This window comes from Pelophylax lessonae (genome assembly GCF_965119305.1).
Source record: "Pelophylax lessonae genome assembly, chromosome: 1".
Classification (NCBI taxonomy): Eukaryota; Metazoa; Chordata; class Amphibia; order Anura; family Ranidae; genus Pelophylax; species Pelophylax lessonae.
Genome location: NC_138768.1, coordinates 878,505,164 through 878,532,104, shown reverse-complemented (window position 1 = coordinate 878,532,104; position 26,941 = coordinate 878,505,164). Strand labels below are relative to the sequence as shown.

General features: G+C 39.8%; 1 protein-coding gene and 1 pseudogene across 2 annotated transcripts in view; both read left to right on the top strand.

Annotated features, from left to right (window-relative positions):
- The window catches only part of LOC309550539 (uncharacterized protein), a gene marked incomplete at both ends in the record, with an annotated part of 1,004,737 nt that overhangs the window by 430,802 nt on the left and 546,994 nt on the right, over nt 1-26,941 (top strand). The window lies entirely within an intron of this gene.
- LOC309547268 lies at nt 11,505-12,793 on the top strand (annotated as a pseudogene). The gene is made up of 2 exons: nt 11,505-11,826; nt 11,923-12,793. The product of its transcript is annotated as an uncharacterized misc_RNA (transcript).

Below are 26,941 nucleotides of genomic sequence, written 5' to 3'. Positions count from 1 at the left end.
CCCTTCATATCAGAAAATCCACAAGTGACATATCGGAAAGCAGGATCAATGAAACAAACTCTAATTCACAGTGAGTACAAAGAAAGCAGAAAAGACCCCTGCAAAGAAAAGGGCACTTTTCCGTGTGGGAGCTGCGGACAATGCAGTGTGATACAGAAATGTACAAACACAGTACTCCCCAATGGGGAGATCTTCAAACCTCGACACTTTGTCAATTGTAGGACAAGAGGGGTCGTATACCTCATGAGGTGTCAATGCGGATCCTACTATGTAGGAAAAACCAAACAAGAACTAGGCAAACGGGTAAATACACACATTAACAGCATGCAGATATGCAATTTCTATTTACCCCTAGGCAGGCACGTGGCTCACTACCACAAAAATAGAATGCCAAATGTGACATTCATCGCATTGGAAAGGATTCATATACCACAGCGAGGGGGGGATTGGAATAAAAAACTCCTACAGATGGAAATGAGGTGGATTAGACGCCTCCGGGCTACACAACCACCTGGTTTAAATGAAAACGAAAGCTTTCGCCCTTTTCTTGAAGGTTTTGCATCCGGCAAAACTGATTAACATACAGTATATATAAATCAGATCATTGGTACACCCCAATTTTTTGTGACCCACCTGCCAGTTTTCTTTAACCTGCCCCAAATTCACACAAAAGGATACACCCCTTGCAGCCCATACAAAAAAGCAATAATCACAATTCGCCTTTTAAACTTCAAATAGGAGTTTAATAGGCGAATAGTTCTTGAAATAATAAATCTATGACTCTTATTTTTAATTTTACTCTCTTTAATCAGATTGTCGGATATCATGCAGATCTCTATCACGTGACCCTGGAGAGATTTCTGGCATGATTCTAATATCGATAATTTCCATCAATATTCTCCTCTATCCATATACCTGTGGAGGATAGCAATATAAAACTGCTGTTAAATATCGATTTCTTTTACAACTTTGTGTATAGTAAAAATTACTATTTATTCACTGTCAATAATGCATAAGTGTTATATACCTATGTCAGGAATATACCATGAGAATTGTTAGGTATACGCCGTACCTCTGCTTTGTTTTGCACCCAATGCCCAGCAATCACACCCGGCACGGTAAGCCCCTGCATTGCAGGGGTTAATCGGGACCAATCCGTCCTCCCACAGGAGACGATGGCCCCTCCCTTACGTGTCGGCGGCCTCTGAGTGTTTACAGACGGGCTCGCGCCTGCGCGCGCATCCACTTGGCGCAGGCGCAGTTACTGATGCCACGTCACGCTCACCAGAAGTCCAAGTAAGTGCAGCGCACAGTGCGCATGCGCGAAGGGCTTCTTAAGGCCGAGGAATCAGCATCTATCCTCACTTCTCTCGCAGAGAGAGGAGAGGACGGACAGGGACAGCGCCAGCCCGGAAGAGAACCTCCATACACCACTGGAAACCCAATTCTTTTGCAGACAAATGTAAGTGAAAGTGGATGTTTTTCAGCATTCACTTTGTTTTAAACAGAAACAATTTCCCTACAATCACTTATGTAAAAGTCACCATAACCACTGTTTTTGGACACACAAATAAAAACGTCAGAAACTTACATATACTGCAGATTAATAACCTGGCCGAGGAAAGAAAAAAATCCCCAGGACCCTGGAAAAAGCCCACTCCACCAGCCAATATATTTTTGTAAGTGAAGGAATTTTTTCTTAATACAAAATTAACAATTCGGAAATAAAAAATACCAACTATCCTTTTGTATATACAACTTCAGGCTCTACGCACCACATGATTCTTGCTGTGACTGCTAAAGGACATAGGAGTGTACTCGCAGAGATAAAGGCTATACCCATGTATGTATTTCCAATATCATTATAGATATATTTCTACTCAATTTTTTGAGACTATTTCCAATAACCTAGATGTTATTGTTATAGATCACAGACTGTGTGACTAAACTCTTTGAAAAAGGCTTATGACAGAGCCGAAACGCGTCAGTAACCTTGGATTAATCGCTGGAAACAATTTTCCTAGGAACACCTACAGGAAATACAGAGAAAAAATCCATGTTTTATGTCACCAGATTCACATCTGTCACAGATTCATCTGAATCTTCTTTATTTTCCTTCACACTTGGGTTCTTCACCCAAGCAACTACATCACCTATTGTTCCTTTGTAACCATTATTATTATGTAATAAATCCCTTTTTTTATATATTCATGTATACATTTACTTGCCCATAAAGTCCCACCCCCCCCCTTTTTGGCTTGAGGCACCAACAACCCCCACAATATTTACAGAGGGACGGCGGCAAAACCTACTGAACTATATGTGATCAATACCCCCCCCCCCACCTTCCCCTATTTAATGCCCACGAGGCGATGACGCCGGCAGCAGCGGCAGGTTGTGCCGTAGGACCGGCGTCTGAACCTCTTTACGGGCACTTGGTACAAGGAAGGTAAGCACTTGGGGAACCTATTCTTTTCATATTTGACCACCCTTATGCTTCGTTGTCATACCTAGGCGATTCTTTTTTTTATCACCTGCTTAAACCCTCCTCTTTGTCTGCTAGAATTGGGATGGGATAGGTTTAATCACTCCACCTATGCTTCTGTCATTAGGTTTTGTTGGTATACCTGTTACTAGATACCCATAGGTATATGACACACATTAAGACCTATGTTTTCTTTTTTCTTTTCCCCTCTTCCTCTTTGCTTATTTATCATTTCAGAGCTCCTTGGGCATTTATTACTATTCCCTCCTAAGTCATCGTTTTGGATATCTGTATCCTCATATGTTATATGAGGAACTCTAACATATGTACTTGGTGATAGTTCCTGATTAATAACCCTATGGTTGTGGTCATCATACACCGGGGAAATTATGGAGGAGGTCCGGTCCACCATACCTCGTTTGAGGTACATATGATCCTTCACTTAGGATCACTTGGAGGGGTTCCCATCCTGGCTCTTATCAACGATCTGGCATCATGGGTCCCAACAAGCTAACTCTGTGTACGAACTAGGTGAGCAAGATGACAAAATGTTATTCATAAACGCCTTGCTTTGATTTAATGTCCTGGTCGAGAACTGAACTTCTCTACAAAGTCAAGAACCCACAGGTCAATCAAAATGTCAGATTTATTACCACCTTTTCTGCACATGACAATCTTTTACGTAGGATCCTCAGCAAACATTGGCCCATCCTTACTCAGGATCACACCTTAGCCAAATATCTAGGTACCAGACCTAATCTGGTATTTAGACGTGCGACTTCCTTTCGGGACCGCTTGACAAAAAGTCACTACAGACCAGATAACACTCCTCAGTTTCTTAAAAAAGGCACCTATCCCTGTGGATCCTGCGACAAATGTCCCTGGATCCTTTGCGGACCGAAGGTCCGACTACCTAATGGCAGATACTTTAGGCCCAAACACTTTGCTGATTGCAACACGCTGGGTGTTGTTTATTTGATGACCTGTCAATGTGGGGCCTTCTACGTTGGCAAGACTATTCGCAAGTTGAGCCAACTTATTGGGGACCATATCTACCACTCTGACGGCGGAACTATACAAACGAGTGTCACCAGGCACATTGGTTTGCACCATGGATATAACAACAAAACTGTGAAATTTACGGTCTTGGATGTTATTGCCCCAGACCCCCGCAGGGGTAATTGGGACAAGCGCATCTTACAAAAAGAAACTTACTGGATTGAGTCGCTTGATGCCATCAAACCCCCAGGAATCAATGAGGTTTTAACCTATAAACCATTCTTGGGATAGAGACTGTCTTGCAATTTGACACCGTAATGTCCCATACACTTTCGACAGTTATCCATTTAGACATATTACCCCACTCACACCTGATGGGACCCCTATCCCATGCACTTTGGTCCCTTGTCTCACCTGGCAGTCATGAGATAGGGCTACAAAGACTCTGGGAGAAAGAAAAAAAAAAATCAGCTTATCCCACAAACGTAATTGTGCGTTTGTGAGGCTTTTTTGATAACCGCTTCCTGGGAGCCACATGTTTGTTTATTTTCTTTATGATTTGTTCTTGACCAGTTTGGACTCATGTGGCAATTTCCATAAACTCTTGATCTATTCATGGAAAGGTAATTTATGATACTTTATAATGTATATAACGTGACGGTCCTTTGCTGGCTATGTTTCCCTTCCCCCTTTTTCCCCCTTCCTCCTTCCTCTCCCCCCAGCTACGGATCGCCATGCTATTGTCATATGTAGTGTATTATATATACTGCATCTATTGCTGCACTAGGTGTATTTCCTTGTATACTTTGTTGTTTACATGGTAACTCTGTTTTTGTTTCATTTTTATTTTTGATCCATTCACATGCTTAATTGGCTCCCCTTGTTACTGTTTGCAATGCACGCTCATCTACCCCTCTGATCGCCTGGTTTGCTCTGCCCCTATGGTGGGTTGGTGAGTCCTGGCTCCTCCTCTCGCTTCCCACGGATGTGTGATGCTCGGGTGGAGGCGCGGGATGTGGAGGTATGTTACCTCCACTTCCGCTCTCCATGGCTGCATGCGGCTGCGTGGTGTGGCCGAGTTCAGTGCAGCACTATGCGCGCTTCCGGTGCGCGCATAGTTGAGGATCTGACCCACGCCGTGGCGCATGTCCATGACGCGCGCCCGGCGTCGGGTTGAGGTAGTACATAAGCGGGAAGCTTGGCGTTTCATACCTTTGTGAGAAGGCCATGCTCTCCATCGGAATACATGTGGGTAAGTACGTGTCGATGGTCTTGCCCGGAGGTCTGCTGTTTGATTGGTGGTCATGCCCGGAGGTTTGCTATCATGCGATCCCTCAGGTGAGTGTCTCACTTCCAATTTTTTCCTGTGTCTCCCCATTAGGTGCTTTGTGCTACTGGGACAACTCTATCTGGATACTACTAGGAGGTTCCTCTGGCGTGCCTCAGAACGAGCATGACAACCAGACACTACCCACTGTATCTGTAGATGCTTAGCTGCTTTTTCCTCCATCGGCCTCTCCATAATTTATTAGCATTCTCTGTGAGGTAGCCACCTCTTTTCTTTCCTTTTTCTCTTACAGTTCCCTTGCTTCTCCTTCTTTACCTCTCCCCCTCCCCTCTCTTTTTCTATTTTTTTCTTTTCTGGTTCTTGTTTTCTCTCCCCCTCTATTTTCTCCTTTCCCAGTGTCGCTTCTTTTTGTTCCCTCTTTCTTTCTTTCTATGTTCTCTGGCCTCTCTCCCCTTCCCTCTTTTTCCTCTGTTCCCTTTAAGTTGTTTTCTGCTAGGAGTATTTATGTCTCTAAATATATCTTATATTTCTCTCTTCAGAGACAGGGGCTTTTGGGTTGCAATTTACTCTGTCTCATTATCGAGCTGTATATAATTCAGTACTATTGAAGGTAAACTATTGCCTTTTTATTCTTATTTTTTACTTTTTTGAGTAAACACATCCCTTGGATATCCCTTTGGGAACCTTTGGTGTTTTTTTCTCACTTTTCGAACCCTATTGGTATCCCCTTGGGTGCCTCCTTCGGTTCACAACACACACGCCACTTGGCTGTCCCTGCCTTATCTCTCCTCCACATCCGTGGGTAAGACGTATTGTGGGGATCCCGGGCTCTCTTTCTCCTTGGTGCACTGCCGGGTGACGTTTTGTGGTGATGGGCTATGCATTGTATACACAGGAGCCGCATGTGCATGTTTAACCATTAAGTTGTATTGTGTTTGTTTGTTTATTTATTACCTGTTATTTTTCTACATAGGTCTATTAAGACTCTTTTCCTATATAGCATGTTACAGACCCCTGAAGAAGCAGCCCCAAATAGGCTGCGAAACATGTTGGGTTAATTCTCCAAGGTCCTGCACATCGGATGAGCTATATATTTATCATCGCTTATTGTCTGTACCTCTGTTACTGCATTGTATGTACTCGACGATATGTTTTTATACATATACAAATGTCTCCCCCTACCTGGTTTTTAATGATGTATAAATAAAATACTTGATTTTATCACTTTTTCTATGATTTTTTCTACGGTACCATTAAAATCCCACCAGCCCTCATCATTTTTTCTTGGCCTTTTTTTCCGATCTTTCTTCCTTTTGTCTCATCTTTCCATTCTTGCTTCCTTGTCTCCCTCTCTCTTTTTTCTCCCCTTTCCTTTATTCCTTCTTTGTTCTCCTCTTGTCCCCCCCCCTCCCCTCCCCTTCCCTTCCCTTCCATTTCATTTCTTTTCTTTTCTTCTTATCCAGTCCCTGTCGTTTTCTTTTTTATACCCTTTTCTTCTCTATGCCCACTCATGGTCTTTCATGTATTTTCTGGATGAAGGCTCGGACACCTCGAGCCCCCATCCATCTTTTTTGGTAGTCTTCTTTTTCTACCACAGATTGATTATTCAACTGGGATGTCGGTACCTTGCTAATATTTTTTGTATATCAAACACTTTAATTCTTTATATTTGATTTAATGGTGTAATATGAAAAATTTACAATCTATGTATATATGATTGACACCTTGATGTTTGTTCTTACGTCTCTTTTTTCTTAAATTCTTTAAATTAGAGGCTTTTGGCCTGGTCATACTGGTTCCTGAAGTAGCCAATTCATTTTTCTGGTGAAACGCGTCGAATATGATTGCGTAATGATATGAATAGTGCAATATGTGCCTTTGTGTGTCTTTTTTCTATTTATGTATGTTTTTATATCAATAAATTTATACCTTTTTAAAACTCTGTTTATGCTCAGCCAATGTCAAAAAAAGTCCACCAAAGTCCCTTCCTTCTTGGGAAATTCACCTGGAGTTTTATCCCACAACCCGGTGAACATGCTCATTTCCCTTTTGTATCTGTTTAATGCCTTATATACACTCATGATTTATATATTCACTCACATATAATTCAATTAAAAAAAAAAAATATATATATATATATATATATATCTATATATACATACACATACACAGTATATTTATATATATATATATATATATATATATATATATAGACAAAAAGAGTGTTTTTTTATTAATAATTGAAATATAACATTTTAGTTTAATTATATTTTGTTAAATAAGTAAAACAATAATAAAATATCTATATAATCTAATATTTGTTTTTAGGTAAGAGTTGCTGAAATTGTGGTGGTGATAATTTTTGATCATTTATATCTACAGTTTTGAACGTAAGTGAGTACATCAAGCAAATTATTTTAAATAAATTGTTATTTATTTTCATGTGACAACAGTTTTTTTAAAAAAAAAATTGATATCAATGTGGGTGCACTTACTTCAACTTACCTCCCACTTACACGAATGATGGGATACTATTCACCAATGATGGGATACTATTCCTCCTACTGATACCAATGATGAGACACTATTCCTCCCACTGACAACAATGATGGGGCACTATTCCTTCCACTGACCAATGATGGGACACTATTCCTCCCACTGACACCAATGATGGGACACTATTCCTCCCACTGACACCAATGATGGGACACTATTCCTTCCACTGACACCAATGATGGGACACTATTCCTCCCACTAATACCAATGATGGGGCACTATTCCTCCCACTGACACCAATGATGGGGCACTATTCCTTCCACTGACACCAATGATGTTGCATTGTTCTTTCCCACTCACACCAGTACATTTGATACTCCAAATGGCAACAGTCTGGCCCACCTCAAAATATTTGAAACCTTAAAATGTTGATTGAAATAAAATAACCTCCCATTTGTTGAATGATATATATTTAAATTCTAAATAGGATTCCAAAAAATATTTTTATAGTTAACATTTAGATATTCATATAGTTTCTTGTATGATTTCAGAAAAATGCCGAAGTGCCTCTTTGTACGCTGCCCTCGTATGACGGGGAAAAAAAAGGATTTTCCAGACATCACATTACATCTTTTTCTGAAATCTTTGTCTATGATCCAAACATGGATATCTTCCGCTGCTTTGAGAGAGGAAGACAATGATATTGCAGCCAATGACATTTTAAAAGATGTAAATGGAGATCGGTATAGAATGCGCTCTGTTCATTTTGATGAAAACAGTTATTACTTTACGTTTTTTTTTTTTAAAGTGTTGAAACCTGAGGTTGTCCCTTCTTTGTTACCAAATGATAGTTCAATGTATTTCCTATACTTAGGAAACAATCACGAGAAACAGAAATAAATTGTTGCTGCCCATGTCATCAGTCTAAAAATGACACTGTTTCGCTGACAAGAGAAATGGGTACGCAAACATCATCTGAAGATTTCATGTATTCACTCTCTGAGAAATCGTATGGGTTTGCAGCTAGTTTTCGGGATATTTCAAAAGATCATGACTATTCTTCATCATCTCATATTGTACACACACCAATAATGGAATCAACACCTTCAAAAATAAATGTATCAAATCTAATTCCCCAATTGGAATTTACACCTATAAAGTCAGGGTTTACATCTACGTCTGTTGCAGTATTATCAGATGATGAATATTGCCTAAACAATCAATTATTAGCACCAGGACAATGTGTTCTTCCACCAAAATCTTTAGAGTTCACTGACACACATCATTTTGGAGCTAATGATAATGAAGGTTTTTTTGAAATACCTGAAAAAGAATTGGAAGAAGTTGATCCAGTACAAAATATGGATATGGATATTGATGAAGAGATGCTTACATCAATAGATCAAAATGCCACAAAGGATGAAAGCTATGTCCCTGACCTTTCAAACATATCAGAAAGTAATGTTTCAGGGGCACAGGATACATTTACACGTCAAAAAAAATATTTTGATGGAAGATGAATGCCGTTTTGTGGACGAACGCAAATTTATTGTATTTGAATCGTCTTTAGCTACACTACTGAGACATATACTGTCATGAACCTTGGAATGCGGAAGTGTTCCTCCTTGAAATCTGTTACACAGTAGTCTTCTACTCTGTCTTGAGGCTCCAGACGGCTCCATTGTTCTGTGTCTGGCTATTGTGTACATTGATTGCCCCCTGGGGCTTCTGTCTCATTGCACATAACAGTCCTTCTAATCAAGCTATCGGACCAATCCCTGCTGACTCATTTTCAAGTCCTCATTTGCATGGCTAAGGAGGACCTGAAGGAGAACCTGAAGGAGGACTACATGTACTTTACTATTGACCAATAGGAAAACGGTTGTTGGGGGCGGGATGCTCCAAATTCTGTATATAAGTGTTTTGTGTACTTCCAATAAGGGTCTTCCTGTTTGAACTTACATACAGCCTGCCTAGTGTTTGTTCTAATGGATTCTGAACGGCACATAGCTGTAGTTCGGATCCCGGAGCCTTGGATGAGCGAACCATCAGACGTTGCGATCTGCAAGCTGACTCACTGGTAGCAGAGGAGTGTCAGGAGAGCGGAAGCGAGCGAGCAAGGGTCTTGTTACATATACATTGCCCCAAGAACAACTGCTTTGAAAGAATCAAATCTTTCAATAAAATTTTAGTAGGTATTCTGTTAAAGGTTTATGGAACATAAACCATGAAATGCTGATTTGGGAAAGTCAACCTAAGATCAAAAATTTTGGTGCCGGTAATGTAATTTTGGCCTCTGCGATAATATGTAGTGGTGCTTCCTTCACAACTGTTAAAGAAATGATGGATTTACTATTAATTCCCTTTTTTTCTAAGACAACCTTCCATAGCTATCTCAATCGATTTATCGACACCAAAATTGATCATTGTTGGCTAGAAGAAAAAAAAAAAGATTACAATCAACTTTGCAAACTGATTCTATTTATTTGGTTGGCGATGGACAATGTGACAGTCCAGGTTTTTGCGCTAAGTATTGTACATACACTATGATGGACTTAGATTCGGAGAATATTATTGACTTTGAAATATTCCAGGTTACACAAACTACATCTTCTGTTGCCATGGAGAAACTTGCTTTTCAATTTTGCCTTGATCGAATTTTAAATGAAAAACATGATGTTCAAGTTTTGGGAACGGACATACACATGGGAATAAAAAAAAAAAAAAGCGTGAAGAATACAGGACAATTTCACACCAGTATGATCTCCGGCACTACAGCAAATCTTTAAAAAAAAAAATTAGTTGAGGCAAGCAAGAAAGCCAATTGTCAAGATTTGCAATTTTGGATTGGACCAGTATTCAACCATTTTTATTGGTGCAGTAGACACTACAAAGGGGATTCCGATTTTTTCTGGAGTAATTGGACTTCCCTACTTTATCATGTGCGAAACATACAGGTCTGGGAAGAATGTGGACAAAAGATTGAATGTCTGCACAATACTCAAGGTGAATCGGATCCTCCGGTGCAGTGGTTGATAAAACCTAGTGCATCATTCAAAGCCCTAGAGGATATTGTAACGTCGACTCAGTTACATAACAATGTCCCTCATCTGGTAATGTACTGCCGCACCGGTGTTATTGAAACTTTTCATAGTAGCGTGCTGAAATATTGCAGCAAACGCTTTCATTACCGAATAAACTCTATGGAGGCAAGGACAAAGCTGGCTGTTATTTCACATAACATGAATGTTGGACGGTGCCAGGCTATTGTTAGAAGAGAAACTTCCAAAACAGAAGAGGTTGGCACAAAAAGGACATCGTTAGAACACCCACGATCTCGTAAAAAATGGATTGTTAGAAAAATATACGAGTTGGTCTGTCATGATCATGTGTTGGAAATATTAAAATCCATTGTTAGTGTTGCTGCGGGAAAATTGGCACCGGCATGGAGATCAAAAGAGGATCAGATGCCTCAAAACATAGCAATTTCATCAATACCGGATAAAGAATATGCTGTGTCCATGCATAGGTCACGCTTTCAATTACATAGGGAGGACATTTTGGAGGACTGATATGTTTGGAAGAGTTTTGAAGAGCATTAAAGTAATTATTTTTATACATTTGTTCTAATTATCTATTAATTTTGTATATTGATTTACTTAATTAATTTTTTTTTCAGACTTTAAAAGAATTTTGTACTTGTTATGTCAAATTGGTATCAGCATTGTTCCTGGTTAGTGACATTTTCTTGTATGACAATTTAGTAGCAAAGTTTTTATTTTTTGTTATTACTAACATTATTTTTTTTCATTATAGGTTCTACTGTTCTACATTGTTTTGCGAAGTTTTGCAATTTGATCTTTCCTAAAAAGTTGTGAAAGCTAGTTTATAATCTTCCTATGAGGTTTTTGTTTGATTTTGATGATAACAAAGGTGAGTTTAAGGCTCCATGTACACGGGACGTTTGTAAATGTCATTTGAACGCTGGAACTTGAACGCCGGAAAAAACGCCCGCTGTGCCGCGTTTGCCATGCCGCGTTCGGACGCGTTTAGCGGCGTTCGCGTTCAGAGGCGTTTTTTGCAAAACAAATCAGGAGACCCTCCCCAAGCACCCACAATGCAACAGAAATGTGTTTTTGAGCAATTTACATGTGATAGAAGAGTCAGAGTAGAGTGAGCAGTGGCACAGAGAACAGTGTGTTTCTAGAAAGCTGAATTTTTTGCTGTGTTTTCACGATGGATCCGGACATGAGCATGTGTGCGGAAATGCTCCTGATTTTGCAGTTGCTGAGGCTCCAAAGACGAAGGAAATTGCATGAGAGCAGAGTTCACCGCTGCTACTGGACTCATCCATTGATGGCTGAACACACGTCTATGGGATATTTTGCTAATATGTATGCCCAGCTGCGTCATTATCCCGAGAAATTTTTCAATTTAAGAGGATGTCTACTGGCATGTTTGATGATCTCCTGGAAAGGCTGCGACCCCGTCTAACTCGCATGGATACCAACATGAGGAAGAGCGTGTCACCAGAGGAACGTCTCTTGGTGACTCTCAGGTATGTGTATATATTTCCCCCTCCCCTATATATGCTGTATATATGCTGTTTATGTAAATGCTGTATATGTAATGATTATTTTTTTATCATTTTTAGGTTTCTGGCCACAGGCCAATCATTCACATCCCTACACCATTATTTCATGATGGGTGTTGCAAAAGTGGCACATGAAACCTGCTTGGCATTGTGGGAGGAGCTACATGGAGATGTAATGCCAGTGCCAACAGAACAGATGTGGGAAGAAATAATGAATGATTTTTTGATCAAAACCGACTTTCCAAATTGCATCGGAGCTCTGGACGGAAAGCACGTTAGAGTAAAGAAGCCACTCAAATCTGGTTCACTATATTTTAATTATAAAAAATATTTCTCAATCGTACTCCTGGGATTGGTGGATGCTCATTCACGCTTCATATGTGTGGATGTTGGAGCCTATGGGAGTCAGGGGGATTCCAGAATCTTTAGTGAATCTGCCATGGGGCGTCGCCTATATGAAGGCCGTTTTGGGATTCCTGGATGGAGGCCTCTTCCACGTACAACAGAGCCTAGCCTTCCATTGGTCTTTGTAGCTGATGAGGCATTTGACCTTGCAAAAAACATAATGAGGCCCTATGGTGGACAAGGACTTAGTCATAGGGAAAAGATTTTTAACTATAGACTCTGCCGCGCAAGACGAGTTGTCGAATGTGCATTCGGAATATGTGCAGCTAAGTGGAGGGTACTCCTATCTGCAATGCAACTGGATGTAGAAAACGCTATTAAAGTAGTTCTCGCCTGCTGTGTTCTACATAATTTTGTGATTGACAAAGAGAGAGGATCCACTGAGCCTGCACCTCCAAACCCTGCCCAGAACCTTCAGTTCCTGGACCTGCGCTCCAGTGTTCGAGTTCTGTCAATTCGAAATCAGTTTGCAGATTATTTTGTTTCCCCAGATGGTAGATTGCCCTGGCAGGATTCACATATCTAGTTTTGTATCTAGTTTGTTATCGCTTTTCTATTTTTCTGTATTTTTATGTTTGAATTTTAATAAAAGAAATATAATGTTTGAATTTGAATAGTTGTTTGTGAACACTACTTTAAAAATAAAGGATTGTTTAAACCCCCCAAAATATTTTTATTTTGGCTTGATAATTCGGGGTGAGGGAGTAGGGGAGGGTTTTTTTTTTTTGGGGTGGGGTGGGGTATGGGTGGAGTGTCGTCAAACCAGCAAGAAACCAAACCCCAAATATATATATTTGTGTGTGTATATATATATATATATATATATATATATATATATATATTCAGTAAGTTAGTGCTTACTAATGTGTGTGGGGGGAGGTGACTGTGTGACACAAGGACAGATCCAGGGTTCAGCATTGCTATTCTATGCTGAACCCTGCAATCTGTCCCTGCCTGTCACTTTACACAAGCGGGCGGATCTCCACACTCGATTCCCCGACGATCGGGGAAGAGCATCGATAGCCGCTGCTCCTCCCCTGGCCCGACTCCCGCTGTGACTGAATACAGCGGGAGCACGCCACCGAGAAGGGGGAATGTCTGCCGACGTAGTACTACGTCGTCAGACATTATCGAGCCACTTTTCCGCAGTAGTGTCCATCTAAGCAGACGTAAAGTGGTTAAAGGAAGAAATCCTAAAACAAGCTCGACAAAATGACCAAGTCATTTTCAATGACCAACAAATACAACTATTTCAGGACTCATCCCCTATCACCCTGAAGAATAGACGAGCCCTGAATCCCCTTCTGGAAATACTGAAATCTAAAAACAATAGATTTTCCATTCGCACTACAGGCCACACTAGGAGGCAGACAATACCTGCTTAGAACCCCAGATGAACTTCCAAACTTCTGCGATCTTCTACAGCTGGACCCTGTAGTTCTTCCAGAATGTTATTCAGAGTTTATGCTCCCATCCGTACCACAGAGGTCCGACCGCATCTGGAGTATGCTGTCCAGTTCTGGTCACCAGTCCTCAGAAGGGATGTGTTGGAACTGGAGAGGGTCCAGAGAAGGGCAACTAAAGTAATTAGGGGATTGGAGGACCTTAATTATGAGGAGCGTCTGCAATCGCTTGATTTATTCTCCCTGGAGAAGAGACGCCTGAGGGGGGACATGATAGCAATTTTTAAATATCTCAATGGGGATCTAGGCTTAGAAGAAAAGCTGTTCAGTCGCAGGGATTGCATGAGGACTCGGGGGCATACAATGCGATTAGAGGAGAAGCGTTTTAACCTCAGGCAACGTGGGGGGTTCTTTACTGTTAGGGCTACAAAGACTTCTAGACGTACATCTCAAGGATCAGAACATTCAGGGGTATGCGAGATGATTACAGCCACACACACCTACACAGGTTGAACTGGATGGACTATTGTCTTTATTAAACCTCACCTACTATGTAACTATGTAACAGAGCTCTCTTAGGGCCCCAAATCCCTCTCCAGCACGTACTCCCTTTGGGAAAGGCGGGAAGAAACAGAAATATAAAGACCCCAAGAACCTGTTCACTTCACCTCCCAGGACACCGAGACTGAGAGATAATAAGTGACCGGACACTTATTCACTCCTATAAACCTTTTTATCGTTACTGTTAACAAGTTTACCCCAGATCTCAGTGCACTTTTCCCTGCAATGCCTGTCTAATTGGAAATGGCTCTCACATGGATCTTTGACATGCTGATTGTTAAAGGCCGTCTCCATCAGTTTAATCTTTCAGCCTGTAGAGGGCAGAATAATTTCACATCGGAGCTGATATGCATTTTCATTAGCACTTTCTAACATTTCCCTTCATCCCATCCCTACTATGCTCAAGGAAGGAAGATTTTAGACAGCAGAGAATTACAATTTCTGGAACTTACTCTTACGAGTATATATGATCAGATAGATACCTGACCTCCATTGTGGGACATGGCTTCTTGGATTGATCTTTCAGGCACCAAGAAGGAGGTTGATAGGTCTAAATCCGCAGAACATTATCGTTGGGACACCTACATGCCCTTCTTCCTGGTTTCTTTGACGGTCTTCCTTCTCAGATGTCTATACCCAGTTTTGATGTCTAACATCATCTCATCTATGGCTCCTTACACTCCTCTTTTTTCTCTTAATCTGACAATTGAGAAAATAATCTGACATAGTACTAGTACAAAATCGGTAATTCCCAAAAACTGCCACAAGATGGCAGTGTCTATCTAACATTATAGCCTTAATTGAAGCGAATGGGAATGAGGTATTTTTCATTACTCTTTGTCTTGGGAGATCATTAGAGGAGTGGAGGAAGCCTCAATTGCTATCTTTATTTGATTGTTCTTACATATTTTTCTCTTTACATCTTTCCATGATCACTACTTTAAAATGAGTGGGAGACCCTACTTCAGTCACACATCTGAGTGAGGTTTAGGGTTGTACGTCGCAGGGTCTTGGACAAAACAGGTAACACATAGATCCATCCTATACAGGTCCCTCTCAAAAAATTTTCATATTGTGATAAAGTAATGTACTGATAAACATTAGACTTTCATATATTTTAGATTCATTACACACAACTGAAGTAGTGCAAGCCTTTTATAGTTTTAATATTGATGATTTTGGCATACAGCTCATGAAAACCCAAAATTCCTATCTCAAAAAATTAGCATATCATGAAAAGGTTCTCTAAACTAGCTATTAACCTAATCATCTTAATCAACTAATTAACTCTAAACACCTGCAAAAGATTCCTGAGGCTTTTAAAAACTCCCAGCCTGGTTCATTACTCAAAACCGCAATCATGGGTAAGACTGCCGACCTGACTGCTGTCCAGAAGGCCATCATTGACACCCTCAAGCAAGAGGGTAAGACACAGAAAGAAATTTCTGAACGAATAGGCTGTTCCCAGAGTGCTGTATCAAGGCACCTCAGTGGGAAGTCTGTGGGAAGGAAAAAGTGTGGCAGAAAACGCTGCACAACGAGAAGAGGTGACCGGACCCTGAGGAAGATTGTGGAGAAGGACCGATTCCAGACCTTGGGGGACCTGCGGAAGCAGTGGACTGAATCTGGAGTAGAAACATCTAGAGCCACTGTGTACAGGCGTGTGCAGGAAATGGGCTACAGGTGCCGCATTCCCCAGGTCAAGCAACTTTTGAACCAGAAACAGCGGCAGAAGCGCCTGACCTGGGCTACAGAGAAGCAGCACTGGACTGTTGCTCAGTGGTCCAAAGTACTTTTTTCGGATGAAAGCAAATTTTGCATGTCATTCGGAAATCAAGGTGCCAGAGTCTGGAGGAAGACTGGGGAGAGGGAAATGCCAGAATGCCTGAAGTCCAGTGTCAAGTACCCACAGTCAGTGATGGTCTGGGGTGCCATGTCAGCTGCTGGTGTTGGTCCACTGTGTTTTATCAAGGGCAGGGTCAATGCAGCTAGCTATCAGGAGATTTTGGAGCACTTCATGCTTCCATCTGCTGAAAAGCTTTATGGAGATGAAGATTTCATTTTTCAGCACGACCTGGCACCTGCTCACAGTGCCAAAACCACTGGTAAATGGTTTACTGACCATGGTATTACTGTGCTCAATTGGCCTGCCAACTCTCCTGACCTGAACCCCATAGAGAATCTGTGGGATGTTGTGAAGAGATAGTTGAGAGACGCAAGACCCAACACTCTGGATGAGCTGAAGGCCGCTATCGAAGCATCCTGGTCCTCCATAACACCTCAGCAGTGCCACAGGCTGATCGCCTCCATGCCACGCCGCATTGAAGCAGTCATTTCTGCAAAAGGATTCCCAACCAAGTATTGAGTGCAACTGAACAGAATTATTTGAAGGTTGACTTTTTTTGTATTAAAAACACTTTTCTTTTATTGGTCGGATGAAATATGCTAATTTTTTGAGATAGGAATTTTGGTTTTTCATGAGCTGTATGCCAAAATCATCAATATTTAAACAATAAAAGGCTTGCACTACTTCAGTTGTGTGTAATGAATCTAAAATATATGAAAGTCTAATGTTTATCAGTACATTACAGAAAATAATGAACTTTATCACAATATGCTAATTTTTTGAGAGGGACCTGTATACCATTATGATTGACCTTCTATACATAAATCTCAGCACAATTATACACCTGCTCAATGCTGGTAAGAGGTATTGGAATGTTTATAACCGGTGTTTGTCCGACATTTCTGTGACGATAATGCCACTTTTAGCTGTTTAATTCATAGGGTATTTTATATCCCACAGGGCACACAAAATATATCTGATTTAACCAAAGAATGACTGCAAGGTATCTGGGATCATGTTACGTTTGATCTTGCATCATGCGTTTTATGCCTAGATTTGATTTACCAACGAGTCGTATTCAATGCCTCTCTTTTTTGTCATGTTGTTTATTACCGTATTCTTTATGGCTTACAAGTTATTTGCTTTTCAATTGAGGTGGGGGACTGCCCCGGCTGTTATATGTTTACACACCTTTATTCTTCATCTGATTATTTGTAGATACCATCTCGTCACGCGCCAATCACTTTACCTCAAATAGGAACTGGCAGACTACCACTTAAAAGTGGGTGCTGTGGCTGCCTCTATTTCCTTCTTACTGTGTTGGCCTCCTGGACGGCTCCACCTAGGGAGGTCGACGTTTACTATATAGTCTCTTTTATTCTACTCTCTTCCTTTCTTTCTTAATCTTCCCTAGTTCCATCCCTCACCCCTCTTCCCCATCTTACCTCTCCCAGTCCTAGACCCCACACCCTCAAGATGGCTTATTCACACTTAAGTAAATCACCATTCCTTATCTCACATAATGTGAACGGCCTCAATTCTCCGGAAAAGAGAAGCCGCCTACTATTACGAACTAAAGAAATCTAAAGCACAAGTGATTTTCCTACAGGAAACACATTTCCGAAGTTCATACATTCCAAAGCGAACTAATAAATATTTCCCCGTAGCGTATCATCAGAGTTGTATAAAGTACTCGAAACCCATACTTGAGTAAAAGTACAAGTGCTCGATCGAAAAGTGACTTGAGTAGCAGTGGAAGTGCTCGATCAAAAAGTGACTTGAGTAGAAGTACTAAAGTATTCAACATTTTTTGTCCTTAAGTACTGCAAGTAGTTTTTTTTTTTAATTTTGCTACTCAAGTACTGAAAGTAAAAGTACAAGTACTGTGTTATGTAGTTATTAAAGAAAGAAGTCAAAAGTTTGAACATCATATTGTTTTTTATTATTTCAAATGCAGCTTTTATTTATACATACAGTAGCATTTATTTTCGTATGCGCTGATAATACACATGTTTTGAGCTTCATGAAACCTGCCATCTACTGTTCTGGCTGTGGTAATTTTTATAATTGTAACGAGTAACTATGCAGCACAAAAAAAAATATCGGAGTAGAAGTATAGAAATCATTGAAAAAATGTAGTGAAGTAAAAGTGGAAGTAGGAGAAAAAAATTCTACTCCAGGAAAGTACAGATACCGCCTTTCGGTACTTAAGTACAGTAGTGAAGTAGTTCTACCTAGTTACTATACATCTCTGCGTATCATGCAACAAACCCCCAGGCTAAGACCAAAGGAGTCACAATACTGCTCCACAAGAATTGTAAATTTGTACTAAACGAACAACCTTCAGATCCAGATGGAAGATATCTGTTCCTAACTGGCTCGCTAAATGGAAACCCAGTCACTTTGGCGAATGTTTATTTCCCTAACAAGGCGCACATCTCTTTCTGCACGTTGATATTAGACGAACTAAAGAGATTTGCAAAGGGTTGTATAATGTTGGGAGGAGATTGTAATGTACCTCTAGACCCACTACAATACACATCATCAGGCAAAACCTGCATCTCTTATAGAATCATTAAAAGAATCAGGGAACAACTCAGATCCCGAACTCTGGTGGATACATGGAGGACGCTCAATCCATCAGAGAGGGATTATACATTTTATTCGGCCCCGCACAAGCGCTATACACGCATAGACCACATCTATATTACACAAAGAGATCTCCCAAGATTGGTTGAGGCAGACATAGGAATAATTTCTCTATCTGACCATGCACCTGTATCTATAGCTTTACAAATGGATACTCCTTGCAGAGGTGAGTTCACTTGGAGATTGAACTCCTCTTTGTTGGTTAGACACAATGTCTTAACCGATATTCATGACTCAATAAACAATTACTTCAGAGATAACATCTCAGCAGATGTTTCCCCGCTTTTAGTGTGGGAGGCACACAAAAGTGTTATAAGAGGTGAGCTGATCAGACATGGTGCATTTCAGAAGAAAGAAAGGGAAAAAATCATTAAAACTATGGTTGAGAAAATCTCATCCCTTGAAATACAACATAAATTTAGCACTTCTAAAAAAGTTGAACAAGAACTACTAACTCATAGAAAAACGCTGAATGATACGCTTCAGGCTAAAATGAAGAGGTCATTATTTTTCAAGAAATCCATTTACTATGAACATGGAGACAAAGGAGGCAAGCTTTTAGCTAAGGCATTGAAAGAAGCAAAATTTGATAATAACATTCATTGCATCTGAGGCCAGGAAGGCGACCTTTTGCGAGACCCACACAAAATGGCTGAACGCTTTGGTTCCTTTTACTCCAATTTATACCATATCCTGCCACAAAACAAGCCAGAAGGTCTCAATAATTCACGAGACCAACTAATTTTGGAATATCTCCACCGCAGTGGTATGCCTGTGTTACCGAAAGATGCAATTGAAGATTTGGAAAGGGAGATTTCAGTAGAGAAAACTGAATCGGTTATTAAGAAATTGAAAACCGTGAAAAGTCCCGGGCCAGGTGGCTTCACTTCCCAATATTATAAATTATACGCCGACATAATTGCGCCACACCTTACAAACGCCCTAAACTCCATCCTTCAATCACATACTCCTACAAGGGACTTTCTGATGGCATATGTGTCCGTAATCCCTAAAGCAGATAAGGATCCAACCTTATGCTCGAGTTACCGACCGATATCACTTTTAAATATTGACCTAAAGATTCTAACCAAGATACTGGCAAATAGATTGGGTTCTCTGTTGCATTATATCATAGGACCAGAGCAGGTTGGTTTTATGCAGGGTGCAGGGAGAAGCTAAGGGCAGCGTCACCAAGGCTCTGAACTTGATTCATGGCATCCAAGGCTCTAAAATCGAAGGACTTCAGCTTTCTACTGATGCAGAAAAAGCCTTTGATAGGGTGGCATGGGATTTCCTGCTTCAGACTTGTAAACACATCGGGTTGGGCTCAAACATGCTGGCCTGGATCTAGACATACTCAAATCCCACGGCTAGAGTAAAGGTTAACAACCTTATGTCCCCACCTTTCTCTTTACAAAATGGTACCAGGCAGGGTTGCCCCCTGTCTCCTCTCTTGTTCATACTTACCCTTGAACCTCTTATCAGAACCATCAATTTGACACCAGGCATACACGGATTCCGTAGAGGGGCCAGAGAGTTTAAACTCTCAGCCTATGCGGACGACCTCTTGTTCTTTATTTCTCAACCACACATCTCTATCCCCAATTTGAACAACCAATTTAAACTCTATAGATTCCTGTCAAATTTTAAAATAAACCATAGCAAATTGTAGGCTCCCCCGAGTCATTAAAACTCACAATGGAAACCTGCCTATATAGATGGGAAAAACACGCCTTAAAGTATTTAGGCATTAAGTTCACACCAAAATTAGAGGATCTCGTAGAAGCGAATTTCAATCCCCTTATGAAACAAATTGCTACTGATCTCCGGAGATGGAATGTAAAGACCTTCTCCTGGTTTGGTAGAGCTTCCATAATTAAGATGACAATGCTCCCCAGGCTTCTTTACCTCTTCCATGCCCTCCAGGTCCATATTCCTATATCCTTTTTCCGCAAACTAGCCAATCTGCAAAGGGCCTTTGTCTGGGCTGACAAAAGGCCAAGTATAAAACTTAAATATCTACAACTTCCGAAACTGACTGGAGGCATAGGTCTCCCAGATTTCCAAAAGCACTACCAAGCTACACACCTAACAAGAATCCTGGACTGGCATTGCCACTCTGATAGCAAAGACTGGGTGGGCATGGAATTGGGTTGGAGTGCCATCCCACCCCATCATCTTTTGTGGACAGATCCCCGAAACATCCCATCAGAAATTAAAAAACACCCTCTCATAGCAACTACACTAAAGATATTCCAGAAAGTCGCAACTAAACATAATATCTCCTCAGGTTCAAGTCCACTCATCCCATTGTTAAACAATCCAGATTTCCAACCTAGCATTGACAATCGCACATTTGTTTTTCACCAGAAGGGTAAGACCCAGCCTTTTTGGGGTAAACAATGCTTCCGAAATTCAAACATTAAATCCTTCCAAGAGATGAAACAGGAATGCTCGTCTGACGCACGCACCCCTACCATATTGGACATACATGCAGCTACGTGATTTTACCACACGCAACAAACACAAGAATGTAATGTGTAGACCACTGACTGATTTTGAGGAACAATGCATACGCGGAGACAGAATTGAAGGGGCCACGTCCCAATCCTACAAAAGGCTCATCGAAGCTCCTTCAGATTTTATAGATCCATATAAAAACATATGGGAAAAAGAGATGGGATGCTCCTTCTCTTCGGATCAGTGGGAGAAGGCCTGTTACTTCTCACATAAGTGCTCGTTAAGCACCAAGCTACAAGAAACCTCGTACAAGATCAGGACGCAGTGGTATCGCACTCCTGTCAATTTGCATCAATGGTCCAAACAATCATCGGATACCTGCTGGAGATGTGGTTCCGATCGAGGCACCTTCCTCCACATATGGTGGGATTGCGTGGCACTGAAGAGCTTTTGGGAGGAAGTTATTAAATGGGTGTGACACATTACGGAAACCACATTAAATCTAGATGCGGCCTGTTGCCTTTTACATATAAATCGATACTCCTACAGAAAATATAAAAGATCTCTGACACGACATCTCTTAAACGCAGCCAAATCCCTGATACCTCTATTCTGGAATTCCAAAAAGGTCACCGACTGGCTCACTAAGGTGGGCTACATATATGAAATAGAAGAGACACTTGCCATCAGAACTGAAAAAAATGACCTGTTCCAAAAACAACGGTCTCCTTGGCAAGTTTTCACAGTCTCGAAAGATTATAGTGATCTTATGAGCAATTGAATACAGGCCTAACAGCTGTTCTCACTAAACCGGTCTAAGCAAAAGAGCCCCTCCCTATCCCCCCCCCAACCTTCCCATCTCCCTCTTCCTTTCCTTCCATCTTCCCTCTCTTCACTCTCTCCTCCATCTTCTTATCTCAACTTTCTTCTTTCTCTATTGTCTATTCTCATATTATGGATGAACTGACACTTAGGTCCATCCTTCTGGCTTCTTTAATACCAGTAATCATATTACCCGACGTTTACACATTTCTTGCGATTAGGAGTATATGCTCGGATATAGCTTGAGTACTGTAATCGTCTTCTCCATATAAAAATCTCTAGTTTTTCAGAATGTATTGTACTTATTTTCGTTGTTAAATGTTACTGAAAAGATTTTGCTTTATAACTAAAGGAACTTTTCCACTGTTTGCATTCTGTATGACTTTTCTATTTTTTTGAATAAAGTTTAAAATTGTGAAAAAGGAAAAAAAAAAAAAAAAGTAAAATTTAAAAATAACAACAGCCCCAAACACAGTACTTTCTTTTATTTTTACAATAGTATTTAACATAAAAAGATTTCATTAGTTTGTAGTTTTATAATATTTATTGATATGAATTATTTCAAACATTAGAAGAATACAATAAGACGCATATCAGTGTTGTTAAAGGGAATTTTTTTACAATACAAAAAGTGATTAATATGTGAAATAACATCTTTTATAAATAAAAATGACAATATTACATTATTAACCATAAAAAATATCATGTTATAAACATTACATTTTTTTATAATAAATGACAGAGAAATTAAATAACTACTCAATAATTTGGTATATATATATATATATATATATATATATATATATATATATATATATAATATAAATAAATGTATACAGAAAACCCCCGCTCCATCGCGGTTCAGTTTTTGCGGTCCCGGTATATTGCGGGTTTTTTTGTAATGTTATTTTACTATATAAATCATTAAAAATGAAATATTTTTGTATTTTCCATAGCTCTTGCTCTGTCTCTCAGTATCTTTTATGTGTTTAAATGAGTTTCTATTGTTTTAAAAGTGTGTTTAAAGACCTTAAAATGCTTTTACACGTACAGTGACAGTAAAACATGCCTACAGTGTATTTTTCTATTTCGCGGATTTTCACTTTTCGCGGCTGGGTCCGGAACGTAACCACCGCAATGGAGGGGGGTTTACTGTATATGTATAAATGTATATATTTGAAAGGCAGAATAAAGTATATAAATTAAGAATAAAAATAATATACAAAGATAAAACACATAAATTATTATTTTTGGGACAATTTAATTTGATAAATGAACTTATATAGATTTATATATATATATATATATATATATATATATATATTGTAATTTTTAAATACTTATTTTTGATTTGAATATATCTCTTTATCTTTATCTCTCTCTCTATCTCTCTCTCCGTGAAATTAATTTTCCTATTTAGACTCAATTTATTGTTGAGACTTGAAGTAGATCAGTAGATAATTTAATTAATCTATGTATCGTTATATATATAAAAGATATAGATATATATATCTATATATATCATATAAATTACTCTCCCTCTCACACTCTGTGTGTGTGTGTATATATATATATAAATATATATATATATATACACACATACAGAGAGTGAGGGAGAGTAATTTATATGTCATATATATATGTATACATAGATAGATAGATAGATAGATAGATAGATAGATAGATAGATAGATAGATAGATAGATAGATAGATAACTTCATTTCCTTTGTGGATACTGCTTAATTAAATAAATAAAATTAAATTTTATATATTATTATCAATGTTGAAACCTATTTTCAGCAGCTCACCTGCTTTGTATAGATGACCGCCGGACCTCAGTTGCCATGGTAACGGCGATCGAAAAGGAGGCGAGGAACGCACCATGCGCGAGATTTCGAAGACAAGGCAGTAAGGGCGGAAATTACGTCCGCCGTTGGAGTCAGAAAGCAGTAGCTAAGATGGTGCTGCTGAATACAGGAAGTCGCTGTAAGAAAACTATGCAAATAAAAGGTATTATAATTCGTTTATCACACTTCATTTTAATGTATGCATGTGTACAAAGGGCTATTAGATCGGAAGATGTAAATAAAAAAGGAAAAAAAAATGGAGTTTACTACCGCTTTAAAAAGAGGAAAACTTTTAGGTCCAATAGTACCGGTAAAGAATACCAAATTAAAGCGGAGTTCCGGGCACAAAATCAAATTTTTTTTTTGTGCCCGTCCGCTTCTACACCTTCACCTGAAAAGGAATTGGATAGTTAGTTTTTTTTTTTTTTTTATTTACTCACCTTGTAATTGAAGATCGAAGATACTCACCTAGTCTTCACTTCCTCCCTCTGTGCCGAGGCTCAGTCGTCTCTTCCGGGCTTGCACTGATTCCTGGGAGCTGAACGTCATCGCTCCCAGGAATCAATGCGACGTCACCGGCCCCGCTCTTCACTTCCGGGCGACGCCGCATTCCCCTGCTAAACAGCTTCTGGGCATGCCCAGAAGCTGTGGAGGAATGCGGAGCCGCACCGGAAGTGACGAGAGGGGCCGGTGCAGGCGCATTCTGGGAGAAGAAGACGCGGAAGAAGACGCCGAAGAGGATCGCGCCGGCTTCAGCTGCCCACAAGAGAGATGGAAACGCTGTGGAAGAAATTTTATAAGTGAGTATTTCTTCTAAAAGGTAAGTGCGAACCGGGACAGATCAGAGGCTAGCCATTGTGGAATGTGCTAGCCCTGACTGTCCCGGGGGTATGTCTGTTGAAAAATTACCTCTGTGCCCGGAACTCCGCTTTAAAGATCTGATTACTTGCTCCACAATAGGAGTGATCTACATGTTGGAGTGTGGATGTGGGCTCCAATATGTGGGCCGTACTTCCAGACCCCTTAATGTGAGGTTAGCGGAACATGTAAAAATTATTAAAAAAAGGTGAGACCTCACATAATGTATCTAGACATTTTAAAGAAGTACATGGTAAAAAACCCGATACTTTGAAGTTTTGGGGTATAGAGCAAGTTAAAAAAACACTGGAGGGGCGGTAATTACATATGACAATGGAGTAAGAGGGAGTCCTTTTGGATCTATAAAACAAAGGTTTTATCGCCTAGAAGCTTAAATATTGATTTTGATTTAAACTGTTTTATTAGCGATAGATAATATTATTACCTTTATCTAGAGCCATTGATTTTAAAATGTAACATAAATGTATTTTATATTTTTTACTCTTATTTTTATGTGCATTTTTATCTAGTATGAATAATATTCTATGAATACATTTTATGTTAATAGCTGCCATTAGTTTAATAAAATTTTAAAATGTTTTTAATATTATGAAATATGTATTTTTATATGCTATGAGAAATTGTGAAGATGTGATGTCCAGTATACAGTCTCCGAGATATATTGTAAGTTGGCTTGGATCTGATTCCTTATTTGTCCCCATATATCCATAATCTCGCTGTGTCACCCTTGATTCTGCTAGTAGATTTTGGTTCCGGTGTCCCGCGTCCAGGAAGTTATGTAGGGCAGGCGCCGGTCTAATTGTCCAATCAACAATAAGTGTCTGAGGCCGTTCAGCCTCTTAATGAGAGGTATCGTGTGCAGACTCCACCCCTACCAAGAAAGTCACCGCTGTGAAGGCATTGACGTAACGCGTATAGGGGCGGAGCCTGCATACCCGACGTTGCATCTCTTCCTTGTGCTGTCACAAGCTCGGTAAGCATGCACTTCCGGGAGCTGTATATGTAAGTGCAGCTAATTACCCATTAAACTTTTAGAGTTATCAAAGCAGAGAGCACTAGATCTGTCTTCGTTTATTCCCTTTATTTGCCATATTGTGTCCGGAGGTGGAATGCTGGATTAGCCCCCCTGCTTTGCTGGTAAACTCTTCCTAATTGAGGACATAAGCTGTTAATGACCCGTGTCTTCCGGGTCTAAAACTAAGGTGTGAGGCCACTGTATATGGTGAAGGGAGCTTTTATCACTATCACAGAGGTGTTATTTGCATTTGGAATATGGAATTCATCTAATGGACACTTTTGTTTGCACTATTGATTTGCACTAATTGTGATTCATCTTATGGACATTTTCTGTTGTTTTTCTTATTTTTTGATTTGCACAGTCATCTTTTGTGATTCAATACACATATCACATTTATTTATTGCGGTGTATATATTCTATCTGGCACAACACTGTTTTATGTTTATTTGCTTCTGGTTACATAGTTGAGGTTGAATAAAGACAACAGTTCATCACGTGCAGGTGTGTGTGTCAGTGACTTGATGATTTCCCGTCTCCCATTGGAGGACATACAGGCATCAATAGAACGCGATCGGCCAATTTCTCAAGATTCTTCAGGCATGGAATGGTCATCGATATTGATAAATGGGTACACACTAATTATCTCTGTGTTTTGCAATATTAAATGAAATTTATACACAGGTTAACAACTCATCTTCTATAGATCCAGGAATGTGATAAATGCCAGAAGTTTCTAAAGTTGTTGTCTGCTCCACAGCCGTTGCAGTGTATCAAGGTAAAACATGTACTATAGTATTATATAACATATTTAATTTTAATAAACCAATGTAATAATAATTTATTTGTTTCATCACATTCGGTATCTGCTGTCTGGGAGCTTGTCGGAATTGACCTAACAGGTCCTTTCCCAAAGACAGTTGATGGTTTTCAGTACATTTTGATGGCTACAGATTATTTTTCGAAGTGGGTGGAGGCTTTTCAACTGAGAACAAAAACGTGCTGCTGAGGTGGGACGCCATATTTGCTTCATGGTCTATTGACATGGTTGTCCCAAGCGAATACTTTCAGACCAGGGTAGAGAATTCATCAATCAAGTATGTGTACTTACCATTTATTATTGTTTTTAATAATTATTTTGTAATATGTTGGTTTATTAAAATTATAGATTTCTAAAAAAAAATTTCCAGC